General features: G+C 35.6%; 1 pseudogene; it reads right to left on the bottom strand.

Annotated features, from left to right (window-relative positions):
• Positions 1 to 3,130: 3,130 nt before the first annotated feature.
• Positions 3,131 to 4,872, bottom strand: LOC133669935 (low affinity inorganic phosphate transporter 8-like; annotated as a pseudogene).
• Positions 4,873 to 25,264: the final 20,392 nt, after the last annotated feature.

Here is a 25,264-nt window from a genome sequence, read left to right as displayed (position 1 = left end):
CTGCTGATATAAGAGTAGTTAAAAGAGTATAGAAACAAACGGTTGCTATGGGAGGAGTTAAAAGAGTTATGTCAAACATAACAAGCTTAATTTTTTATGATTCTTTTACTTTTGAATATTTTTATTTTGTTATCAAATATCATTTCAAATTGTAATCATCTAATTACAAACTGTTGAGGTTCAATATCAACTAGGATTTAAGCTAATAGGATTTAAAAATTGTAGGAGTTTTCATATTAGCTAAAGGAGAAATCCTTGTTAATATAGGAATCCTTGATAAAAAAAAAGATTTATAATAGATTAGTTTATTAAAATTCTTATTTAATTAGAATGTTAGATTACTTATTAGATTAGGATTTCCTTTGAATAATTTAATTCATTGATTATCTAGGACTTGAGGCCTATAAATAGGCTTGTAATCTTAATTAAGCATTATACACAAGTATAGAGAGATATAAAGAAGAGCTATAAAGGTGTATCTTTTGAGAAAAATCTTAATAAAAATATCATTCCTCTCATTTTTCTTCTTGTTCTTTAGCTTTGTTCTTATAAATTAGGTACCACATCTTTTCCAACAAATGGTATCAGAGCTTAGGTTTGATTATTTAACATGGTCAATTCAAACTTCTCATTTCAATGTCCTAGGTTGAAAAAGGCACGAAGGAATGATCAACTAGCACTAACAATCATCCATCAATGTCTGGATGACACCACTTTTAAGATAGTGGTCAATGCAACCACCGTCAAGCAAGTATGAAAGTTTTGCAAGAATCAAACCAAGGAGTTGACAATATGAGAAAGGTATGTCTAAAAAAACTATATGGTGACTTTAAAAAGTTACAGAAGCTTGAATTAGAGAATATTTTAGAATACTTTGCAAGAGTATTGGCCATATACAATCAAATAAAAAGATATAGGGAGAAGATGGAAGAGATATGTGTGGTAAAGAAGATCCTACGCTTGCTGCAAAAGAAATTCCATTATGTGGTCGTTGCGATAGAGGAGTCATAAAATATGAATTTTCTTTCAATACAAGGTCTCCTGAGAAAATTACAAGCCTATGAAGAAATAGTCAATGAGATTCAAGAGCACATGGGTGCATAAGCACTTTTTTCAAAGTAAGATGATTTTTTATATTCACAAGAAGGAAGAGGAATATTTGGAAGAGAAGGCTGAGATAGCCTTAATAGATCAAACAATCGATTGAATGAAGGGAACTAATTGACCGGCCAGTTCAACTGGTAGTAGCAATCCAAGATCTAGATTTAACAGCAGGTTTGACAAATCAAAAGTTAAATGCTATAATTATCAAAATACAAGTCATTATGCTAGGGATTACCAAAGTCCAACTAAAAGGGTTGATGAGAATGCAAAACTTGTGATAGAAGAAGAGAAGGAAGCCACTCTACTACTAGTGCATAATGAGAGAATGCAAGACAAAGAGAACATATGGTACCTAGACAACGGAGCCAATAATCACATATATGGAGACAAAGACAAGTTCATAGAACTTAATGAAGTTGTAGATTATATATGCTATCTACTTATCAAATAGATGTCCTATTAAAAGCTTGAATGACATGACTCCATAAGAAGCATGGAGTAGAAGAAAACCAAATGTCTCTCACTTAAAAGTTTTTTGAAGCATTGGTTATGCGCATGTAGATGATCAAGTAAGGACCAAGTTAGATGACAAAAGCAAAAGGATAATCTTTGTGGGCTATGAATAAAAGTCCAAAAGATACAAGTTTTACAACCCTAATGAAGGAAAGAAGGTGATTAGTAAAGATGTTGAGTTCAATGAAGAAGAAGTATGGGATTGGAAGGTAAATGATGGTAAAAAATATGACTTCTTACCAATTCTTGATGATGAAGAAGAAAGATAAAAAGATCATCTAGAACCTATAGTCACACCTCCACAAACACAAGCACCAATGAGCTCAACTTCTTCTTCTTCTAATGCAAGCTCAAGTAGTGACATTCCACCAAATCCATCAAGAAAGATAAAGAGCTTTGATGACTTATATGAGGTAATTAATCTCATTGATGATGTAACACTATATTGTCATCTTACTACATGTAATACTATAGTGTTTGAAGAAGCAATAAAGAATGCAAAATGAAGAATTGCTGGATAAGGAGATTGCATCAATTGAGAAGAATGACACTTGGAGATTGGTTCCTAGACCAAATGAAAAGAAGTTAATAGGTGTCAAGTGGATCTACAAAGAAATGAAGAATACCAAAGGAGAGGTTGAGAGATACAAGGTATGGTTAGTTGGAAAAAGCTACGGTCAAAAGTAATGAATTAATTACAATGAAGTTTTTACTTTAATTGATAATATTAAAGGTAAGCTACAAGAAATTGAAGACGTACAAGCTCAAAAGTTAATTTCATTTGAAAAAGTCAAGAATCCGGTTGAAGGTTTAGAAACACAAACGAGGTTTTGAAAAATAAAATTAATGTTGAGCACAATGGTGAAACTACATTCGTTATTTTTTTTTGTAATGATGGAATAAGAATAATATCAACGCTATTAAGGCAGAATATCTTGAAGAGAAAAAAAAAAGATGAAAGAATAATGACAATTGATATTGATAGGGAGTGTTGAGGTTCAATATCAACTAGGATTTAGACTAATAGGATTTAGACTAATAGGATTTAGAGTTTGTAGGAGTTTTAATATTAGCTAAAGGAGGAATCCTAGTTAATGTAGTAATCATTAATGAAGAAGGATTTATAATAGACTAGTTTATTAGAATTCTTATTTAATTAGATATTGGATTTCCTTTAAATAGTATAATTCCTTAATTATCTAGGACGTGAGACCTATAAATAAGCTTGTAATCTTAAACATTATACACAAGTATAAAAAAATATAGAAAAAAGTTATAAATGTATATCTTTTAAACAAACTTTTAATAAAAATATCATTTTTTAATTCTTCTTATTTTTTATCTTTTTCTTATAAACCGCATCCTATTTTTCTTTTCCAACACAAACTTCATTCCACAGTATAGTAACGTATTTTAATATCCAAAAGTATAGGAGGGCCACACATGCACGCAGTTACATTAATCTAACACTCATTAAACCAAGGATGCAACGTGCAAATTCTTTTCCCTTCCTCTATTTTGTCTTTGAAGTAGAAGGAGCTTGTTTTATTGGAGATTCATGAATAGTGATTGCATGCGTTCCAGGAGAAAAGGAATTTTTACCTAAGAACGAAACCATTTCACTTTCTGGACCCTCATCAGTCCGGTAGTTTCTACCATTTACTTCTGCATTTCTGCCTTTCTCCTGGTCTTCTCCGGAGAGTTCCTCGAGCGACTTGCCTTTTGTTTCTGGTACCAAGAAAGTGAAGAAAAAGCCCATCAAGTTTACCACAGAAAGACCAGTAATTGCCTTCTTGATTCCATCCGAGTCTCCATCCTGAGTGTAGTACTGTACAACAAATGCACCAATTATAGCTCCTGCTTTTCCCGATGCTGCCGAGATACCATGACATGTTGATCGGAACCTTGCTGGAAACAGTTCTGCTGGAACCATGAAGGTTGTGCTGTGGGGTCCGAAGTTGGCAAAGAAGAAGGTAAGCCCATAGATAACTGTAAACATTATGGGGTGACCACCGCAGAACTCCTTTTCCGAATATGGGCCAAATAACTTTTTCTCCCCTCGAAGATACCCATACTTGAATCCAAGAATTGCCATCAAAATGGACATCAGGAGGAAGCCACCAAGCTGAATAATGAACCTTCCGATCTTATCAACGAGGAACACGTACAGTAAACCAGTAACCAGGAACCATTGCAACGAGCGCGATTAAGGACATTGCTTTGGACAGATGGTACATCTCCTCTATTGCATTCATTGACGAGGCCTTATTTATCAATCCAGCAGATGGATAGACATCTTTCTGAGTTAAATTGAGACTATAGAAGGCAATATCCAAATGGAACCAGGTGCTGGCTGTCCCGAGAAGTTGAGCGCCATGATTTCTAAGAAATTCTTGAGAAAATAACCCATATGAAGATTTGGGATTAATAGGATCCTTGGAAGTTGCTTCATCAATAGTAATATCCTTTTCAAGAACTTTGGCCATATATTTAGCAGCCTTCTTGTGGTTTCCCTCAACTAAGGCAGTACTGTACCTAGCTGTTTCTGGCATTTTCATACGCCAATAATAGGTTAAAGCTGCTGGGATTGCACCAAACATGAGCACGATCCGCCAAGCAAAATCTGTTTCAGGCTGAGTTGATATCACATTGGCTTTACTAAATGGAGGAGCTGGGAAAGCACTCAAGAATGACATGGAGACGATTGTGGATACAGCTCCTGCAAACATTATTCCTACTCCTTGCATTGCAAAGACAGCTGCAATGAATGCTCCACGAGTTTTTTGATTCGCATATTCAGACATAATCACAGCTGAGAGAGGATAGTCTCCTCCAATGCCAAAACCAAGCCAGAAGCGGAAGAAGCAGAGACTACCAACCACACTCGTCGCTGTGGATCCAAAGGAAACGCCAGAAGCAGGCACACCCCACCATAGTAACTAGAGTGATGCCGTAAACTTTCTTCCTACCAAGTTTATCCCCAAGCCACCTGAAGAAGAGTTGCCCTGCAAGAGTTCCACATAAAGCCACCCCAGTTATCGCATTGTTGATGTTTGTCGGAAGTTTACCTGGGGCACCCTTAACTGGGTCAAAGTAGTATAGGCGGCCGATAAGCTTAGTCACAGCAGTGATGCAAAACAGATCATAAGCGTCAGTGAAAAATCCCATACCAGCTAAGAAAATGGCCTTAAAATGGTAGAGTTGGGTCTTAGCATTGTCAAGAGCTGAAAAGATAGCACGTGTTCCGTCAGACATGCTTGGAGTGATATTTTCTCACAATCTGATTTGAGAAATACTGGAGATGTATCTGTTGAATATTAAACTTAATCTAGATGGTCAAGGAAGGCAACTACCAGCCGCCACCGATCAACCGCTAGCCACCAGCTGCATGCCGCCAGTCACCTCCACACCTGCAGCCGCCGACCGCCTTCACACTTGGAAAGTTTGAAATTTTTGTATTTTGAATTCGTGTATAAATAGCAAGCTGAGCTTATGCTATTATGTGTGGAGAGAATAGAGAGAAACACTAGAGAAAAAGAGAGGGTGTGTATTGTTAAGCTTTTGTGTTAATTAATTGTAAGCTTGTGTTTTTGTAATAAAACCTTGTGTTTTATCCCCTTTGAGTGTTTCAAAGCCACCACCAGTGGTTCCTTCCACCAACAATTGGTATCAGAGCCTCGTTCGTCAGAAAACAGAAGCATTTTTGAGAGATATCCGAATTTTCAAAGTTGTCAAAAACAAGTTTTGATCATTCCACCGTGTAGAGCTCATCCATACGAACTCACTGGCGCAAAAATCACCTTGATCGGAGCCCGAGGTAGCCCACACGTGCCACCTGAAGATTCGGCCCTGTTTGGCCACGCGCAGCCACGCGCTCCAGAGGTTGAAGACGAGTGCCGTACACGCGCGCCATATTCAAGCCGTTTACGCCGAACCCAGCCGAGCCGTAAGCTGCGCCTCCAGCCGCGCCGAAGAATATTCCATAGAATATTCCCTTTTCAAGCCGAGCCGCATGTTAGCCGCAGCCGAGCCGATAGAATATTCCACAGAATATTCCCGGTTCACCCCAGCGAACCGCCCGCCGTACAGAATTGGTGTTTTGACCGGTTCACCCATTTTTTGACCTGATTTCAACAAAGTCAGACCGGTTCCCGACTATTTCGACCATTCTGGATCGATCTTCAGTGTCCGTTTTGCCAAATTCAACTCCCAGAAGGAGATATAGTCATTCAAAGAGCAAAATGACTACAGAAAGTACACAAACACTCATCCCGAAGCTGACCAAAGACAACTATGATAGTTGGTGCATCAGATTGAAGGCATTCCTTGGTTCACAAGAGTGTTTGGAGATTGTACACTATGGTTATGATGAACCAGAATCCAAAGAAGAAGAAGATGCTTTACAAGAGGCACAGAAGCTAGCCCTGAAAGTCAACAGAAAGAAAGACAACAAAGCAAATACAATCATCTATCAAGGTCTTGATGAAGACACATTCGAGATCATTGCTTCCGCTGAAACATCACATGACATATGGGAGGCTCTCCAACAAAAATACAAAGGTGCTGACAGAATCAAGAAGATTCGTCTTCAATCTTTGCGAGGTGAATTTGAATTATTGCAAATGAAGGCCTCAAAGTCTATTTCTGATTATCACACAAGAATTATGGTGATAGTCAATCAGATGAGGAGAAATGGAGAAGCCATCATCGATTCCCGAATTACTGAGAAAATTTTGAGATCCCTAGATCCAAAATTTGATTTTGTTGTTGTCGCGATTGAAGAGTCCAAGAAAGTGGACAAGTTGACAGTTGATGAGCTTATGAGTTCTTTGCAAGCTCATTAGTAGAAGATTGTAAAACGAAATGGAGATAAGACCATCGAGCATGCCTTACAAGCAAAGTTGTCTCTCAAGGACAGATATGAGCAAGGGGAGACTTCAACAAGTGGATATACCACTCAAGCAGGAAGTCAACAATCCAGAGGAGGATTCCAGAGATTCCAAGGAAGAGGTTCTTGGAATACAAGCTTTAGAGGAAGAGGTGGTAGAAACACCACTAGAAGAGGTCGAGGACAACAAGCATTCACTCCTAGAGGAAGAGGAGGCGGTTACAATAACCGTGACAAGAGAAATATCCAATGTTATAGTTGCAATCAATTTGGGCATTATAGCACTGAATGCCGAAGGAAAGCTCCGTTAGAAGTACGTGAGCAAGCCAACTATGTAGAGAAGGATGACAGAGGAGCATCTGCATTACTTGTCCAACAAGGACTTGGTGAGAAACAAAAGGATATATGGTATCTAGATTCTGGAGCCAGCAATCACATGTGCGGCTACCGAGAGTTATTTGGTGATCTAGATGAGACCAAACAAGGTCTAGTTACTTTTGGAGATACCTCAAAGGTTCCATTCAAAGGTAAAGGCAACATCCCAATCAAGTTGAAGAACGGCGATTCCAGCTACATCGCCGATGTGTATTATGTCCCAGCCATAAAGCAGAACCTGATCAGCTTAGGTCAACTTTTGGAGAGAGGATATACTTTTTACTCGAAGAATTGTCATCTGACAATTAGAGACAACAATTGGAGATTAATTGCCTATGTGAAAATGTCCAAGAATAGGATGTTTCCTTTGAACATCCAGTATGATGCAGCAAAGTGTTTGAGTGCCATCACCAATAGTGAAGAATGGATCTGGCACCTGAGGCTTGGACATCTGAATTTCACAAGTCTGAAGATGCTAGCAAGCAAGAAGATGGTCAAAGGTATGCCTCACATTGATCATCCAGATGAAGTCTGTGAGAGTTGTGTCCTCAGCAAACATCACAGATCCAGTTTTGCCAAAGAAGTCAACTGGAAAGCAAAGAGGCCACTGGAGTTAGTACACACAGATGTGTGTGGCCCAATTACGCCTATGTCGACTGGACAAAATAGGTACTTCCTCACTTTTATTGATGATTTTAGTAGAAAGACGTGGATATACTTTCTGAAGAGGAAGTCAGAAGTATTCAATTGTTTTAAAGATTTTAAAGCAATTGTGGAGAAGCAAAGTGGCTATATGATCAGAACCGTGAGATCTGATCAAGGTGGAGAATATACAGCAAATGACTTTGAAGCCTATTATACACAACAAGGCATCAGACATCAGACAACACCAGCCTATACACCACAGCTGAATGGTGTAGCTGAAAGGAAGAATCGCACGATTCTTGACATGGCAAGAAGTCTGCTCAAAGCAAAGAAGTTGCCCAAGCAATACTGGGCTGAAGCTGTATCATGTGCAGTGTATCTACTGAATCGCTGCCCAACCAGAAGTTTGCAAGGAGTCATTCCAGAAGAAGCATGGAGTTGTCACAAACCAAGTGTTACTCATCTACGAGTCTTTGGTTGTGTGGAATATGCAAAGATCCCAGATGCAAGAAGGAGAAAGCTCGATGATAAAAGCGAGAAATGCATCTTTGTCGGATATGGTGAAAGAAGGATGGGATACAAGCTGTATAATCCTATCACGAAGAAGGTGATTATGAGTAGAGATGTTATCTTTGAAGAAGATAAATCTTGGGAATGGAATGATGATCAAGAAGCAGTCAAATGGATCAACATTGATTTGATCCTTGAAGGTGAAGAAGTACCAATAGTACTTGTCGAAGAACCGATTGTACCAGCAGCTGAACCACAAAGTCCGGTGATTATGCCAGCAGCTGAACCACAAAGTCCGGTACACAGATTCCCTGTATTCAACAGGAGGAACACACCAGGAGCATCATCATCAACACCACCATCAGCATCCTCATCAGAAGAACCAAGAAGGATGAGAAATCTTGAAGAGCTATACAATGCCACTCAAGTAATGGAAGATACAAATTTGTTTTGTTTCTTTGCAGATAGTGACCCATTAAGCTTCAATGAAGCTATCATAGAAGAGAAATAGATAACAACAATGGATGACGAAATACATGCCATTGAGAAGAATGATACCTGGAAGCCGACTCATCCATCAGAAAACAAGGAAGCAATAGGTGTCAAAAGGGTCTACAAAACGAAAGCCAAATTAGTGGATAAAGGCTACAAGCAGAGAGAAGGCATTGAAAGGAGAAGTGTTCATGCTTGGCATGACATCCCTCGATTGAGTTTAAAGGGGAGATTTGTTGAATATTAAACTCAATCTAGATGGTCAAGAAAGGCAACCACCAGCTACCACCGACCAGCCGCCACCGACCAGCCGCCAGCCACCAGCTGCATGCCGCCAGCTGCCTCCACACCTGCAGCCGTCGGCCGCCTTCACACTTGGAAAGTTTGAAATTTTTGTATTTTGAATTCGTGTATAAATAGCAAGTTGAGCTTATGCTATTATGTGTGGAGAGAATAGAGAGAAACACTAGAGAGAAAGAGATGGTGTGTATTGTTAAGCTTTTGTGTTAATTAATTGTAAGCTTGTGTTTTTGTAATAAAACCTTGTGTTTTATCCCCTCTGAGTGTTTCAAAGCCACCACCAGTTGTTCCTCCCACCAACAGTATCGGTGATGCAAAGGAAGTCAATGCATAATATAAGGCAGGAACTTAAGCGTAACACAATGGCAGTCTTTGTCCTATATGCACAAGAAATCCCCAATGTGGCTAACGTTTTTTCTTAAAAAACTCTTCATTACCAAGACATGAGTAAATCGACCTCATGATAGAGAGAGAGGGAGAAAAACTCGCCATGCCTTGGCTATTATTGTCTTAAGATTCTTTATTCCAAGTGCAATATTTTCCTGTCAGTTAATGTCCTTAGCTTCAGGGATCACTACTAATTAAAGGATGTTGTGCATATAATGAGTTTTGTCCAGAAACAAAATTCTTTTTTTTTCCAGCTGTTTTAGGATTGCTCGCTTGGTTGATATTTGTCTATTTTATGTCTGTGGTTTCTCCCAAGTTTCACTGGATATTCTAGAGGGATATGATAGCATATGCTGCATACCATAGGGGACAACTTTTACAATGAGATGGATGAACCAAGGAGTAATGGAAGATGGGCCTTCTTTCTCATAAGCTTCGGTGAATTTCACTTTCGGCTCCCAGGTACAAAATGTAGCTCTCTGAATCTCTATGATGTGTACATGCCCGCCGTTTGCTTGTCAGTGTTATGAGGTGGTACTTCTGATAAACCACCGATCGAGGTGGTAGAAATAACTTAAGATCATCTCTAGGTAAAAATCTTTTGCAAATTCCATAGTTTCATTTTTTTTCAACAAGATTAGTTGCAATCACACAATTATGATTCGCGCTAGTATCCACTAGATGCAACTTGAAAGGGCACGTCAGGATATCTGGTGCCTTCACACACAATGAGTTTCCATTACAATTCTTACGATTATGAGGTATGTGGAAGTGCCAGATGAATCCAACCTTTTGAAGGTGATTTATAGTTACTTACGCTTCTCCTTAGCTGTCACACGATTTCCATATTTGGATAGTGGTTTAAATTTATTGCTTTGGTGAAGCGCAATGTTTCTTCAAGATGTGGGTAAGAACTAAATATTGAATTGGAAATGTGAAGATTTTGGAAATCATAAAAAGAGAATACAAAAATATTTACAAAACTCTCTTCTTGTCCTGTATATTCGTGTGCATCTTACCATTGCAGATTTAGCAAATTAACCAAGTCAACTTTAGGAAATGGTCAATTAAAGAAATCCATTAGAGAAGTAATGATGCGAACCTAGAAGTGTGAAACAATAAATCCTATCCCAACTTCAGGAAATGGTCAATTAGAGAAATCCATTAGACAAGTAATGATGCGAACCTCGTAAATAATTACATGTTGTGCAACTCACAACAAGATTAACAATGAAGAAAAGTAGAAATAAATTTGATAGAAGTGTGAAACAATGAATCCTATCTCAAGACACCAGTACTATTAGAATAAGAACTCTCACTTTATGAATACCAATTTGCGAACGAGAAGTTGAAGAAGATGTCACGAAGTTAGTTAATCTTTATTAATTCAATTTAGTTCATTAAATAACCAAAGAATATGAGAATATCTCTCACACAAGCTGAATAAATTTGGTAGCAATAGTATTATCAAGTCTAGATATTAAGTCCTTACAAAGAGTATTTAAACTCTTGAAAATAAAAACCCTAATAAATCAACCCTTGCGAGCTAAAATTGATACACTTACAAAATTAACCCAAAACCCATACTAATAAACCCAAAAGTAGGGGCCCAAACAAGTCTTGGCCCATAGCCGAAAAACAAAGAAGCTTGTAGATATGGAGAAGGCAAAATAAAATGTGCTTAATTGAAAAACAAAATAGTGATTGCTAATGTTACAAAGTGGGTATTTTATAAGCCCATCAACGATATTTCTCAGGAACATGACTATTACAAAGTTTGGAAGATGTTGGAAAAAAAAAACCTTTGCTAAAAAAAGTGTATAAAATAAGGCTTTTGCGATCAAATATCATGTGAATTTACATCCTATATTGTTGGTGGCTTTGGTCAAGTTATGATGGAAAATTAAGGTATGGTTAGTGTTATGGACATTAGAGACATTTGGTTAGAAACCATTACTAGGTGCAAGGTGCAACTCAAAGATGTTGGACATATGCCCAATATACATAAGTACCTGATTATTACAGGTATACTTGATGAAGAAGGCTATCATAACTACTGTAGAAATAGTAAATGGAAGCTCTCTAAAAGTTCTTTAATTATTGCTAAAGAAAAGAAGATGGGTCTTTATATATCACAAGCTAAGGTGATTAAGAGGGAGGTGAATGCAATTAAAGATGCCTTCATCGATTTACAACATAAGCGGCTTAGAAACTTAAATGTGAAAGGTCATGACATCCTTTCCAAGAAAAAATACCTTCCCTTGAAAGTATGAATTTGAACATTTGCACTCATTATTTTGCTAATAAACAATATAGAGTTGCATTTTGAATATCACCTTAATATAATAGATTGTATATTCTTGATTTAGTTTATATTAATGTTTGTTTTATGACTAATAAGTCTCTTAGAGGTTCTTTGTAATTTGTTAGTTTTATTGATGATCATTCCAAGACAATTTAGGCTAAATATTTGAAATCCAAAGATCAGGTGCATGATGTTTTTAAGGATTTTCATGCCAAAGTTAAAAGAAAAACTAGTAGAAAGCTAAAATGTATTTAAGCTTACAATGGTAGTTAATACGGTCCTTTTAAAAACTACTATAAGAAACATGGTATTCAGCTGGAGAATATGGTTCAAAACACTCTATAGCAAAATGGAGTGGCTGAGAGAATGAACATAACCATTGTTCAAAGAATTTGATATAAGCTCTAAATTTTTTTGGACACTAAATTTTCTTTGATAAAACTTTCTCCATCGGCTCCTCTTGACTTTGATGTTTTAGAGAGAGTATGGAAATGAAAAGATGTTTCATAAAAGTGTTCGACATACAGGCCATTTATACATGTTTCTAGAGATGAAATGTCTAAGATTGAAAGTAAGACAAAACAATCTGTTTTCCTGTGTTAAACAAAGATGAGTTTGGTTGTAGGTTATGTCTAAAAAAAGAAAGTTGTTAGAAGTAGAGATGTTGTCTTTGAATATCAAACAATTAAAGACTTTGAACAAAAAGAGAAAATAGTGTCCACTAATGTTATTCCTGCTAATGCCGATCAAAGACCTTTTTCACAGTTACCTTTAATGCCTTTTGATCATTGGGGAGATTTGTAAGATAATTATAATGGTCATTCTTTTTTTTAAGCTATTAGTTGATAATTATAAGCTAGCTAATGATGTTATTCTCGAACAAGTTATTCAATAAGCTCTAAATAAGCCATAATTACAGAGGTTCACTTGACCTCACTAAGCTTTCACCAAATATTCTCCTCATGAGTATGTATTGGATACTAATGGGGGAGAGCTAGAAAGCTTTAATAAAGCTATGTTGCATAAGAAGAAAAATTAGTGGTTGAAAGCAATGTAAAAAGAGATGAAATCCTTGCATAAGAACCACACTATCAAGTTAGTGAAGCTTTATAAAGGTAAGAGAGCACTAAAATGGATGTTTAGGTTAAAAATTGAAGAAAATTACTCATAGCTAAGGTACAAGGCAAAATGGTTGTGTAAGGTTTCAATAAAAAAAAAAGAATTGATTTTGAAGAAATTTTTTCGCTTGTGATCAAGTACTCTTTAAAAATATAGTGTTTATAGGAAAGGGGTGTCTTTGTGATGACCTCTTTAAAATGAATGTAATGACTATTGTAAACATAGATGAGAAAAAGAATAATAATAATAATGCATATTCTTCATACCAGCTTGAGTCTTGTGATATGTGGCATGACATGTCAAGTTATATGAATTATAATTTTAAACAAAAATTAATAAATCTTGATTTATTACCTAGCTGATTTTTTAGAGAAATCATGGTCGGTCGTCGGAATCACCAAAATATATTGTTGACTTAATTATCACAAATAAAATAAATTTATAGTATGATCGTGAAATCCAGGTTAAACCCAAGGAAATTTTTGTTAATCTTCCTAGGTACAATATACTGAAATGAGAAAGAACAGGGGATATGAAAAAGTTCAAGAAACAATAATTTCAAAAATAATAAATTGATATGTCGTTAAATCAGTTTAAGGGTCTATACATCCATTCCTATAATTTTGGTGATCATTGAAGTAAAATAAATATTCTTTCACATCACGTCAAGCAAATAAATTTAATATCCCTTTAAGTTTAGGAAAATCGATGAGATTATGAGTACATTAATTAGAAAAAGCTCTGTAATCAATTTCTTACCATCAAGTGAATGTAATATTGAAAGCAATTTTCATTCACTCGGCAGTAGTTTAGGAATAAAATCTGTGCATTTATTCTAATCAAACGTTCAAAAGCTTGACAATTTAACTTGATTTATTCTTCCCTAATAAATCAAGATGAGAGTGACAACAATCAAATTAATTCTTTTGCTTCTTACTCTAGTCACTAACAACAATTACGAATTGAAAGAAACTAAAAAGGATACATGTCATCTCAAAATAATTCAATAAGCTTGAATAACAATTAATAGCATAATTTTGAATAAGAAAAAATAAATACTTGAATATGAAAGAATTACAATGATAACATTACTTCTTACAACTTGCTAATGATGAAAAACTTGTCACAAGAAGCTAGGTCCAAAACATAAAATGCAGAATTTCTTATCTTTAGTAATTAATTCATAAAGTCTCTTAGGCATGCCAAACTCATAAAAATAAACTCAATTACGCTTAAAACACATTAAAAAATAGAGTAAAAGGAGTAAATAACTTCCATTTGTTGTCGGTTTTTCTTAGACTTGCTCTTCTACTTATTCTTTCTACTCTAAAGCTTAAGATTGGTGTTTGTAGAGAGATATTGAGAATAATTTCTATACTTGTTTAGTTTGCATGCTAGGATTGTTTATCCTATATGTTTTGTATGATTGTATATTTTCTTAGTATGCATGCTAGCTTTTTGTTGTGATTGCAAGATTATTGTAAAACTTGACAAACATTTAGGTAAAAAGCCAACTTATACTAAGCAAGAATTAAGGGGAACAAGTTGGCCTACTCTAGGGAGGATTTGGGAAGGGGGGAATTAATTCTAGATTAACCAAAAGAGGAATAAGAATAAGGTAAACCAGCCCTCTAAACACCCCTATTACATTTATGAGTGATATAAATGTATGGGGGGGAAAGAGATGACTCTTCTTCTCCCCCAGAATTGGTAGCAGTTATTGCTAGAGCATACACTCCTTCCCAAGGAGAAAACTAAACCCAACTAGCTTGCATGCCAGCCTCCTTAAGTGTTGAGTGAGAAGTGAGTTAGGAAAAGAATACAAAACCTAAAACATGGAAGAAGGAGGAGCCTAGACCTCTCGTCCATAATCGACAGCAGCCATTGCTGCAACACACTCCTTCCCAAGGAGAAAACTGAACCCAACTAGCTTGTATGCCAACTTTCTTGAGTGTTGAGTTATAGGTGAGTTAGAAAAAGGAGAGAAAAACTAAAAACATGAAAGAAGAAGGAGCCTAGAGGGTTGGCTGGAACATATAGAAAAAATAAGGAAGAACTGAAAGTAAAGAGGAAGAAGAAACTACTAAAACATTTCCTAAGACTACTTAAAATCATAAGGTAAGAAAAGCATCACCTTTTTTATTTGTTTCCTTTAGACTTCAGAATAAAAGGAATGTAGTATTGGGCTTTTGAATCGCCTAATTTCAATATATGAAGCTTAAGATATTCCCATTTGAATATTTAGAGTGAAAGCAGAGAATCTTGCTGCAAGTAGAATTCTGGCCCAAGATTGCAGGTTTGATTAGAGATCCAAAAGAGATCGGAGTTTTTCCCATAATACCTTCTTGGAAAGCTTGACATGTATACTTCAACTTAGATTAAGCCCACATTCTCATTCAAGAACTCTAACTTGGAGAAAATCCTATCATAAGAAGTTAGGTCCAAAACATAAAATGCAAAATTTCTTATCTTTAGCAATTAATTTACAAAGTCTCTTAGGCATGCCAAACTCATAAAAATAATTTCCAATAAACTCAATTAAGCTCAAAATGTATTAAAAAGCATAGTGTAAAAGGAGTAAAAACATATATATATATATATATATATATATATATATATATATATATATATATATATATTACATTGATCAAATCCCTCCATATGATCAAATCCCTCCATACTTAGCTTTTGCACATCCTCGGATAAAATTTCAATTTTACTTTTCCAATGTAAAAAATGTAATGCCATCAATGAATAATAATTAAATTCTTAAAACATCATAACATATCATGAATTAAATTCCAATCACTTTAAAATTGTTTATCAAGCATTTTTACTTCAGAATAAAACAACCAAATAGTAGACCTCATAGGAATAATTGCTCAATTCTCATGTGTTTGAAAGGTTAGTGTTTTACTCCAATTCCTTCCAATGGAAATGATTTACCATAAGCTTATGAATCATCTCATTCTCCACCATTTAGATTACATGCATTTCACAAATCATAAGGTCTTTCTAAGGGTTGTAATGTGGCGTGGTTCAAGGTAGGAGATTTTTGGGAAGGTAGTTTAACAGCCGCTGAAACCAATGAAACAAAATACTCCCAAAACAAGACAGAATATTTAACACTCTCCTCCAGCCATTTTGAACTTGGCAAAAATTAAAGCTACATTATCTTCTTTATTGGAAAATTTATTGTCCAACAGAACAAGATTTTAGAGCAAACTAAAGGATGATCTTTTACCTTTTTAAACCTTCAAACCTTCACAAGACCTTTTTATCTTTTTTCTTTCTTTTTTTTTTCATTTGTTTTCTTATATACCTGACATAGCCTCTCTGAATTCAAAACACCCCCACGCTTATTTCATGTATTCTCGTGCTTATATAATGATGTATGATGTTCCATTAGTTCTACAGCTTGGGTGAGACACTATATTGTTTACGACTTGTAATGTGGGTTAATAATCAAAGACAAAGTCCATCAACTCAAAAGGGGTTTCAAGGGAAAAATTTATTGTTTACGACTTGTAATGTGGGTTAATAATCAAAGACAAAGTCCATCAACTCAAAAGGGGTTTCAAGGGAAAAATTTATCCAAAGATGGGTTGCTAGGCTATATAAGTTACATAATAAAAAAATATCTTAATCATGTTCATGTATGCTTGAAGAAGTATGGTCTTAATTAGAATCAGAGCAAGTTCTAGGGGAACAAAACCAATGGAAGAAAATCACACATAAAAGGAAAATAGAGGCTTATATAGATGTGTCGGTCATAAGGCTCAAAGTCTTATAGGTTTATGTCTACTAAATCCAGTTACTTTAATCCATAGAACATAGCTTGACTAAACAATCTTAAAAACCAAGGTCACTATTCAATCATGTTATGATTTTTTATGAACTTTGTCGCACCCTCGCGGCGTCGCGGCGACCAATCAGTTGATTTCGGGGTCTTTTGTTGTATGTAAAGAGAGTCGCCACCTAGTATTATGGTCACTAGAAAACCTAACTGGTCTTTCAAAGATTCTAAGGCAAGAGACTGTTTGCGTAAAGGGAAGGTGTTAGCACCCCTAGTACGCCTTACCTAAGGTAAGTTGCTTGGTGTTTGGTTTGTCTTATAATTGCTATGGTATTGGTGTTTTCTAATCCCATCAGTTTTTCTCGGTTTGATTTTAACTAAATTTATTAAGATAGAAATCCAAGGAGATTCCATGTGCTTTACAAGCTCATTTTTCCCTTGGTATTTCAAGAGTTTGCGACTCGTAAATCGCAAGGAGGAGGGACAAAAATTTAGAAATCTAGGGTGCTAAATTTTTTTTTTTTTGTCTTAGTATTTTATACTCTCACGGCTCGTGAACCATGGAGTAAAAAAATTGAAATGTCTTCGATTATAATGAAGGCTTCTTTCAAGGATGTGTGCGGATTTATTATTCCTAGAAAATTATTTTGGATATTTACCACTCCGGGTTTCTTCATCCAAATATTAACAGTGAATAATAACAAATTATTCCCAATAATATTTTGGATATTCGTCCTTTAAGGATTTCTTTATCCAAACATTAGCGGTGAATAATAGATGAATTCCCCCTAAAATAAGATTTTTATATTTTTTGGAATATTGGCCAATACCCTTTGGAGTTTTACAAACATGTTGTAAAATCCAGAAATACAAGAAAATAATTTTTGTTGTGTTTAAGAAATCCATGCAAAAACACATTTTCGAAACTTCTAATATTTTTTTTAAAAAAAGAACGTTCAAAACATGTTAGGATATTGGCCGTATGCAACATACAAGAAAATATTTTTTGATATATACGTAAATTTGTCACATTGCATGAAAAAAACCGGGTATTCTAAACACGAGATTTATATTTTTTACAACATAAAAAATTCAGACCTTAAAATAACATGCCTAAAAAATTCATAAATCTCTTTCTCTTTATTTTATTTTTTTGAAAGAAAGAAAAAAAGGAAAGTTCTGGCCGGGTCACTTGCCCAAGCAAGTAACCCGGCTAGACACAAAAGGGCGCAACCCTCTTTTACGTATGGAGAGCTACTGTACAAGTGAATTAATTCACTTGAATAGTACAGACATGATTAGTACTTAAAAGTGCATTTTTATCAAGGTTTTATATCATCATTTTGCACTTGAAGTATCAATAACTCCTTAACTAAAGCGTGTTTTATAATAACATATCTAATTATATAAGATACCTTTAATTTATGGTAAATGTTCATCTTAAATGCAGGCCTATCACATAAATGAAAGAATTGATTGATGAGTTGAAGTACTGAAATTGAAAGGACAAAAAGATGGCCAAAGAGATGCTGGTGCAGTCCAAACTGGAACACAGTTCGGTAATTGGGTCATATCTGGAGCTGTAGATCTTGGATTTAGGTCCATTTTATATGGATGGAAAGATAAGACATAGGCCTACAACTTTCATTTGGAGCCCAAGATTTAACAAGGCCGTTTTCAAGTCCAAATTGTAGCAACAAAGAAGAAGTTCGAATCTGTCCTGCAGCCCAGACACTGTTCAGTGTTCAGCCCATATCTCGAGTTCTAGAAGTCCAAATGATCTCAAATTTTTACACTGGAAAGATAAGACAATTTCCTAGAACTTTCATGATTCAAGTTTGTTCAAATTATGACGTTATCAATGACGTTTTTGGCAGACAAGAAGATAAGAATTGTCACCAAGTCAAGATGTGGCCACCCACTCATCAATTAGTCAACAAATCAATAGTTCCGAATTTTGGCCTATAAAAGGAGGCATTTGCCATGTATTTAGGCATCTTGGTGTTCAGATCAAGATCATGCTTTTGCTCTCTCTTTATATTTTATAATGCTTAAGTTTTGCTTATATTAATCTCTTGCTTATGCTTTTCATTTCCTTTCCTTGTTTATTTATGTTTCTTTCTTTCATTATGTCTAGCTAAATTAATTATGTCAAGGTGAAAAGGGTACACTAATGGTGTAAGAATAAGTATAATATAAACTTAACATGGACCTTAATGTTGGATACTAACATGCTTTATATTTGTTATCTTGTTCACTTTTAATACTTTGCTTGTTAAATGGTTAATCTAGATTTATGTTGTATAACACTTGGTACAACAAATACTTGGCACTTTCATAGCCCATACTGTATGGTATAACCGACACCTGAGCTATGAAAGGAACTTGATTTGTTGTTAACATAAGTTATAATCATGAATGCCTGAAAACATTTACAAGTATTAGCATTATTCGAATAAGATAGCTAATGTAATCATGTTAACAATTTATAATCTGATTGGAACCTCCTTGTGTGTGGTTTCCAATTGAATAATAAGGGTTTATACTATACTTGTTTGAAATACCATTAGTGGATCCTCTAACCTTGACATTTGTTGTTATCATTGTTTAATCCTTACGTTAATCTTCCATCTCAAAGTTCTCATCAACTTCTTCCTCTTCTTCTTCACTATTATTATTATCACTGTTATTATTATTGTTGTTGTTGTTATTGTTACTTTTGTTTTATTGTTATCTATAATTTATACAAGTAACCTCCCTGTGGTTCGACCCCGGTCTTGCCGGGTTATTTATTACTTCGACACTCCTGCACTTGGGAGAAGACATCAATCTTTTGGTCGTGTCAAGTTTTTGGCGCCGTTGCCAGGGAGGTGAATTCTTGTACAAATTATAGTATTTATTTTATTTTCTCTTTTCTCTTTTCTCTTTTCTCTTTTCTTGTATCTAACTTTGCTTCTTTTGTTTTGTTTCTCTTTCTTTTGTTTTCTTCTTTCTTTTATTCTCTTCTTACACGTGCATGAGAGTGTGGTCACGTACATTAAGTGGTAGACTTTGTAGGGTATCCTCATCATTTTCAGAAAATATGGCTGAAGAAGATAACCAATCGCTTCATAATGAGAATAATGAGAATATTCGGGTTAGAACTCTTAGAGATCACATGAATCCCACAAGAACAAGTGCACCCTCATGCATAGTTTTTCCTCCTGATGCATCTCATTTTAATTTTAAGACAGGCATTATTCAACTTTTACCATCTTTTCATGGCTTAGATTTAGAAAATCCATACTTGCATTTAAGGGAATTTGAGGAGGTTTGCAACACGTATAATGACTCAAATTGTAGCATGAACACCATTAGATTGAAGCTTTTTCCTTTTTCATTAAAAGATAAAGCTAAAACATGGCTACAAAATTTGAGACCTGGATCCATTCGTGCTTGGGATGAAATGCAACAACAATTTTTAAAGAAGTTTTTTCCATCCCACAGAACAAACTCTTTCAAAAGACAAATTATTACTTTCTCTCAAAAACCAGGAGAAACATTTTATCAATGTTGGGATAGGTATCGAGACTTGCTTAATACTTGCCCCCATCATGGTTTTGAAACATGGAGATTAGTTTCACATTTTTATGAAGGGTTAACTCCTAGAGATAGGCAAATGGTTGAATTAATGTGCAATGGAACTTTTGAGGATAAAGACCCTAATGAAGCAATGGAGTACTTAGATTTGCTAGCTGAAAATGCACAAAATTGGGACACCACAGGTACTTATGAGGCACCAAGTAAAACCCAACCTCATACATCTAGTGGAGGTATGTACAACCTTAGGGAAGATCATGACCTCCAAGCCAAGTTTTCATCTTTAGCTAGAAAGGTTGAGGCACTAGAATTGAAAAGGAGTGGTCAATTAAAATCTGTTCAAGACATTGCATGTAAAATCTGTGAAACCAACGAGCATTCAACCAATGACTGTCCAACCTTGCCTTCTTTTAAAGAATGTCTCCATGAACAAGCCCATGCATTAAACAGTTTTCAAAGGTCCAACCATAACCCATATTCGCAAACATATAACCCTGGTTGGAGAAATCATCCAAATTTCAGTTGGAAGAGTGAGAACAATAATGCTCAAACTTCATAGCCACCGTTTCAAGCACATCATAATTTCCAAAATTCTCATGGATATGCACCTCCTTATGCTCCACCTCCTAGAAGAAATCTTGAGGAAACATTGCATGCATTTATGGAAAAGCAAGAGGCAATTAACACTCAACTTGCTCAAAGCATGACAGATTTTAAAGATACTCTTGCAAAGTTCACATCTGCTCTCAGTTTCCAAGAGAAAGGTAAGTTTCCTTCTCAACCACAACAAAATCCAAAGGGGCAATACAATGTAAATGCAAGTAGTTCTGGAAGCCAACACATGGATCAAGCCAAATCAGTCATCACTCTTCGTAGTGGTAAGGTTATTAAAAAACCCATTCTTGAACCTTGTGAGAATGATGATGAATCAATCTCTGAGGGTAAGGAAGGGGTTGAATCTGATCATTGCAAAGAAAAGACTGATTCTCCTCCAGCACTTCCATTTCCTCATGCCATGACCAAACAAAGGAAAGTCAATCACAACTCTGAAATCTTTGAAACTTTCAAACAGGTAAGGATCAATATACCTTTGTTGGATGCTATTAAACAGGTTCCTTCTTATGCTAAATTTTTGAAAGATCTGTGCACTGTGAAGAGAAAACTGAATGTGAAAAAGAAAGCCTTTTTAGCCGAACAAGTAAGTGCCATTCTTCAGAACAATAATACTTTGAAATATAAAGACCCTGGTTATCCTACAATTTCTTGCTTTATTGGAGAACATAAAATTGAAAGAGCCTTACTTGATCTTGGAGCTAGTGTGAATTTACTTCCATATTCAGTTTTTCAAAGTCTCAATCTAGGTGAGTTAAAACCAACTTCTGTGACTCTTTTACTTGCCGATAGATCTGTAAAAGTGCCTAGAGGAATAGTTGAAGATGTGTTAGTACAAGTCGATAAGTTCATTTATCCTGTGGATTTTATTGTCTTGGACACACAACCTGTTGAAGCATGCAATTCATTTCCTGTTATTTTAGGGCGTCCATTTCTTGCAACTTCTAATGCATTGATTAATTGTAGGAATGGACTGATGAAGCTATCATTTGGGAACATGACATTGGAGATGAATATTTTCAACATTTGCAAGCAACCTCGAGATGATAATGATTTACAAGAAGTAGATTTTATTGAAGAATTGGTTTATGATCAATTTGAATCTACTTTGAGTAATACTGAGTTTGATGAATTTGAAGATTTGCAAATGACTTATTCTCAGGAAGAAATCACGGATGAAAAAGGCATTGAAAATGCTGATGCGAATCTTTTGTCAAGAGTGACAACAGATTCGATATCTAACATCACACCAACCGATGATTACTTTCCTGACAAATCCTTACTTTCTCTTAGTTCAATGCCTTGGTTTGCTAAAAATATCAATTTCCTTGCCTCAGGAGATTTGCCAACTCATTGGAGTACCGAAGACAAAGGTAAGTTTTTGAACGAAGTAAAGAAATTTTATTGGGATGACCCTCACTTATTCAAACATTGTCCTGATCAAATATTTCAAAGATGCATTGCGGACAATGAGGTAAGTAGTGTCATTAAATTTTGTCATTCTGAAGCATGTGGGAGTCATTTCTCATCAAAAAAGACCATTGCGAAAATCTTTCAAAATGGATTTTATTGGCCCACCATGTTCAAGGACACACATGCATTCTGCAAAACTTGTGAAAATTGTCAAAAAGTTGATACTGGTCAAAAAGTTTTGCTTTATAATACTCGACTCCATTTATTTCCTGGAAAGTTAAGATCAAGATGGAGCGGTCCATTTATTGAGAAACATGTGTATCCTTATGGGACCTTTGATATTGAGAATCCAAAGAATGACAATGTTTCTAAGAGAAATGGACATCGTTTAAAAACTTACTTTGATAATTTTCCTAGTGAAAATGAATCCATTGGTTTGAATGATCCTGTAGATAAAGGTTGATTATTTTGTTTTTCTCACATTGTTTTTGTGTTTCCTTTTGGTGTGACTCTTGTTTTGCTAGTCTCTCATCCCGGTCAAATGGCGGATAACGGTACTCCGTGACTTAAGTCGGTTCTTTCAGTTTCCCATAATAGCTGATATCTGTATATATTTGTGCAATTCTTTGCTCTTTCTCTCTTCTTTGAATCTCTTCAATTCTCATTTCAAAATGGACACCACTCTTGAAAAATTGAAAAAGTATTTTCCCGCTCTGCCTCAGAATGCGATTACAAAAATTTACCGTGCTAGGTGTGCCAGATTGAAGTTGTTGATGAATCATGGAATTCCTGAAGATATTCGCTGGCTGATTGAAGCAAAGGTCCGATTATTAGGTGAGTCCTCCGATTCTTTCATTTCACACATGCCTGGAACAGGTAAAAGCACTTTTGCAAAGAAACGTCGTGCAAAACGACTGAAAGTCTGTCACCGATGTGCCAGATGGACTTGTAATGCAACATGTCGTTCTTTAGGAATGGTATCTATAAACCGTGAAGATAAAATACAATTCATTAAGGATGGCCTGAGTAAGGGGTCTTTAGATAATCTTTTGTTGACCCTTGAGACGCATCCTAGTGGAGATGTGCATCGTGCAATTCATGATTTATGGCCCCATTTTCATAAAGAACATGATAGATTTAGTCTTGGGAATCTGACTAAAAAAGACCCTGTTTGCCAGTTTTTAAGAAAACTGGATGGGAAGCCTATCCCCGACCCATAGAGGGCGTTTAAGCCGTTCTTGGACGTAAAACCAAGGGAAGATGTGAGCCACAATCACAACTACCTGTACATACACATGCTTTTTCAAAATAAATAAATAAATAAATAAAGAGAGAGAAAGAGTGTGAGACTCCAGCTGGCCTACATATAGGTGGTATGATTGCATCTTCAATTTCTCATCTATAAAATCTTCTCTTCCTTCCCCTCATTTCTACTTATCCCTTACATTAGACAGATATAGAAGTGTGTAGAAATGGCAGGTCCCTCAAGTTATCACATCAAAAATATTTGTGTTTTCGGTGGATCCAGTCCTGGGAAGGAAATAGCTTTTTTAGAAGCAGCAAATCATCTTGGTCAGGTACTAGCTGAGAAAAAGATTCATTTAGTGTATGGGGGAGGCAGCCTTGGGTTAATGGGGGGTGTGGCAATAGCTGCATTTTTAGGAGGTAGTCAAGTTTTGGGGGTCGTCCCCGAAGCTTTAACAAAAGGGGACATCATTGGAAGAACAATTGGAGAGGAACTACAGGTCTCCACAATGTTTGATCGAATGAATACAATGTTTAACCATGCTGATGCCTTCATTGCCTTACCAGGTGGTCTGGGCACATTGGAAGAGATCTTTCATATTTCCTCTTGGGCCCAACTTCACATTCACCATAAACCTATAGGTTTGCTCAATGTTAATGGTTTTTATGATACTTTGTTGTCTTTTCTTGATCAAGCTGTGGAACAGGAATTTCTAACATCTTCGGCACGACAAATCATAATCTCTGCTGCTACGGCTGAACAATTGATCGACAAACTACAATCTTTCACCCCTGTAATTGATCCTTCCATGAGTCGCATCAATTGGTCAACTACAGAAAGCCGTAAAAAGCTTAGATTGGATTTGAGCCTTCGTTTGTGAATCCTTGTGTCTTTTGGTTTTATTTCTAACATAGTATTTTGTTCTGTTATTTTTTATATTTGTTTAAGTGTGTTTCAGGTTTGTCAGTGTTCGTTGTTTCAGGTGATGTCTTCTATACTCTATCTTTTTACCTTAGAACATTGAGGACAATGTCTCGTTTTGGTTGGGGGGAGAGGGTAGTAGTAATTAAAAAAAAAAAAAAAAAAAAAAAAAAAACTAACCAACTAACTGTTTTTGTTTAAAAACCATTGGGCAAAACTGTTATTACTAGGATGGTAGAGTAAGGGGGAATGACTCTTGAGACGCATCTTAGTAAACATTTTCTAATGGTTATTTGCAATATTCATAACAAGGCCTATTAGAATACTTCTTGAAATATTCAGGTTTACAAACTCTCGCATTGCTATCACTTAATTCTGCTCATATACTCATTTAACAAGTATTCGTAAACCTTCATTTTCACACACACACTTTAACATATGATTGTGGGTTGCACATTGGATTATTACATTATTTATGTTCTTTTGTTAAAGGTAACAACTAAGGGATAGGGATAGTCTATAATTTGCAAAAAAAAAAAAGAAGAAGAAAAAAAGAAGAAGAAAAAAAGAAAAAAAAAAGAAAAAAAAGAAAATGATGATAATAAAAACGTAGATAAGTTTGATTTCGTAGCCTCCCTAACCTAAGCAATTAAGCCCGAAGGGGTGTTTTAACACCTAATACCCTAAAGTCAACTGACTTGGGAGCTATTGGCCCAAAGCTTGTTACATGGGTTAAGGAGAAAAGCTTAAGGGAATCAAACATTGCACTATCTACGTATCAGTATCTGCAACCCGAGTTACTAAGCTCGTAGGGGTGTCTCAACACCTAATGCCCTAAGATCAACTGGTCTGGGAGTCATTAGCCGAAAGCTCGTTACATGGGTTAAAGATGCATTGTGTTTTATGTTATATGTATAGATATTAAAAAAAAAAAAGAGTAAAATAAAATAAAATAATCCCAACCCAAGGAAGTTAACCTTAAACATTAGAACAAAATATTGTTTTCTTCCAACAAAAGCCCCATCATCTATGTTTCATACATTGAGCACATAACAAGGA

Source organism: Populus nigra, chromosome 12 (genome assembly GCF_951802175.1).
Source record: "Populus nigra chromosome 12, ddPopNigr1.1, whole genome shotgun sequence".
NCBI classification, from domain to species: Eukaryota; Viridiplantae; Streptophyta; class Magnoliopsida; order Malpighiales; family Salicaceae; genus Populus; species Populus nigra.
This window is presented reverse-complemented; position numbering and strand designations above follow the sequence as displayed.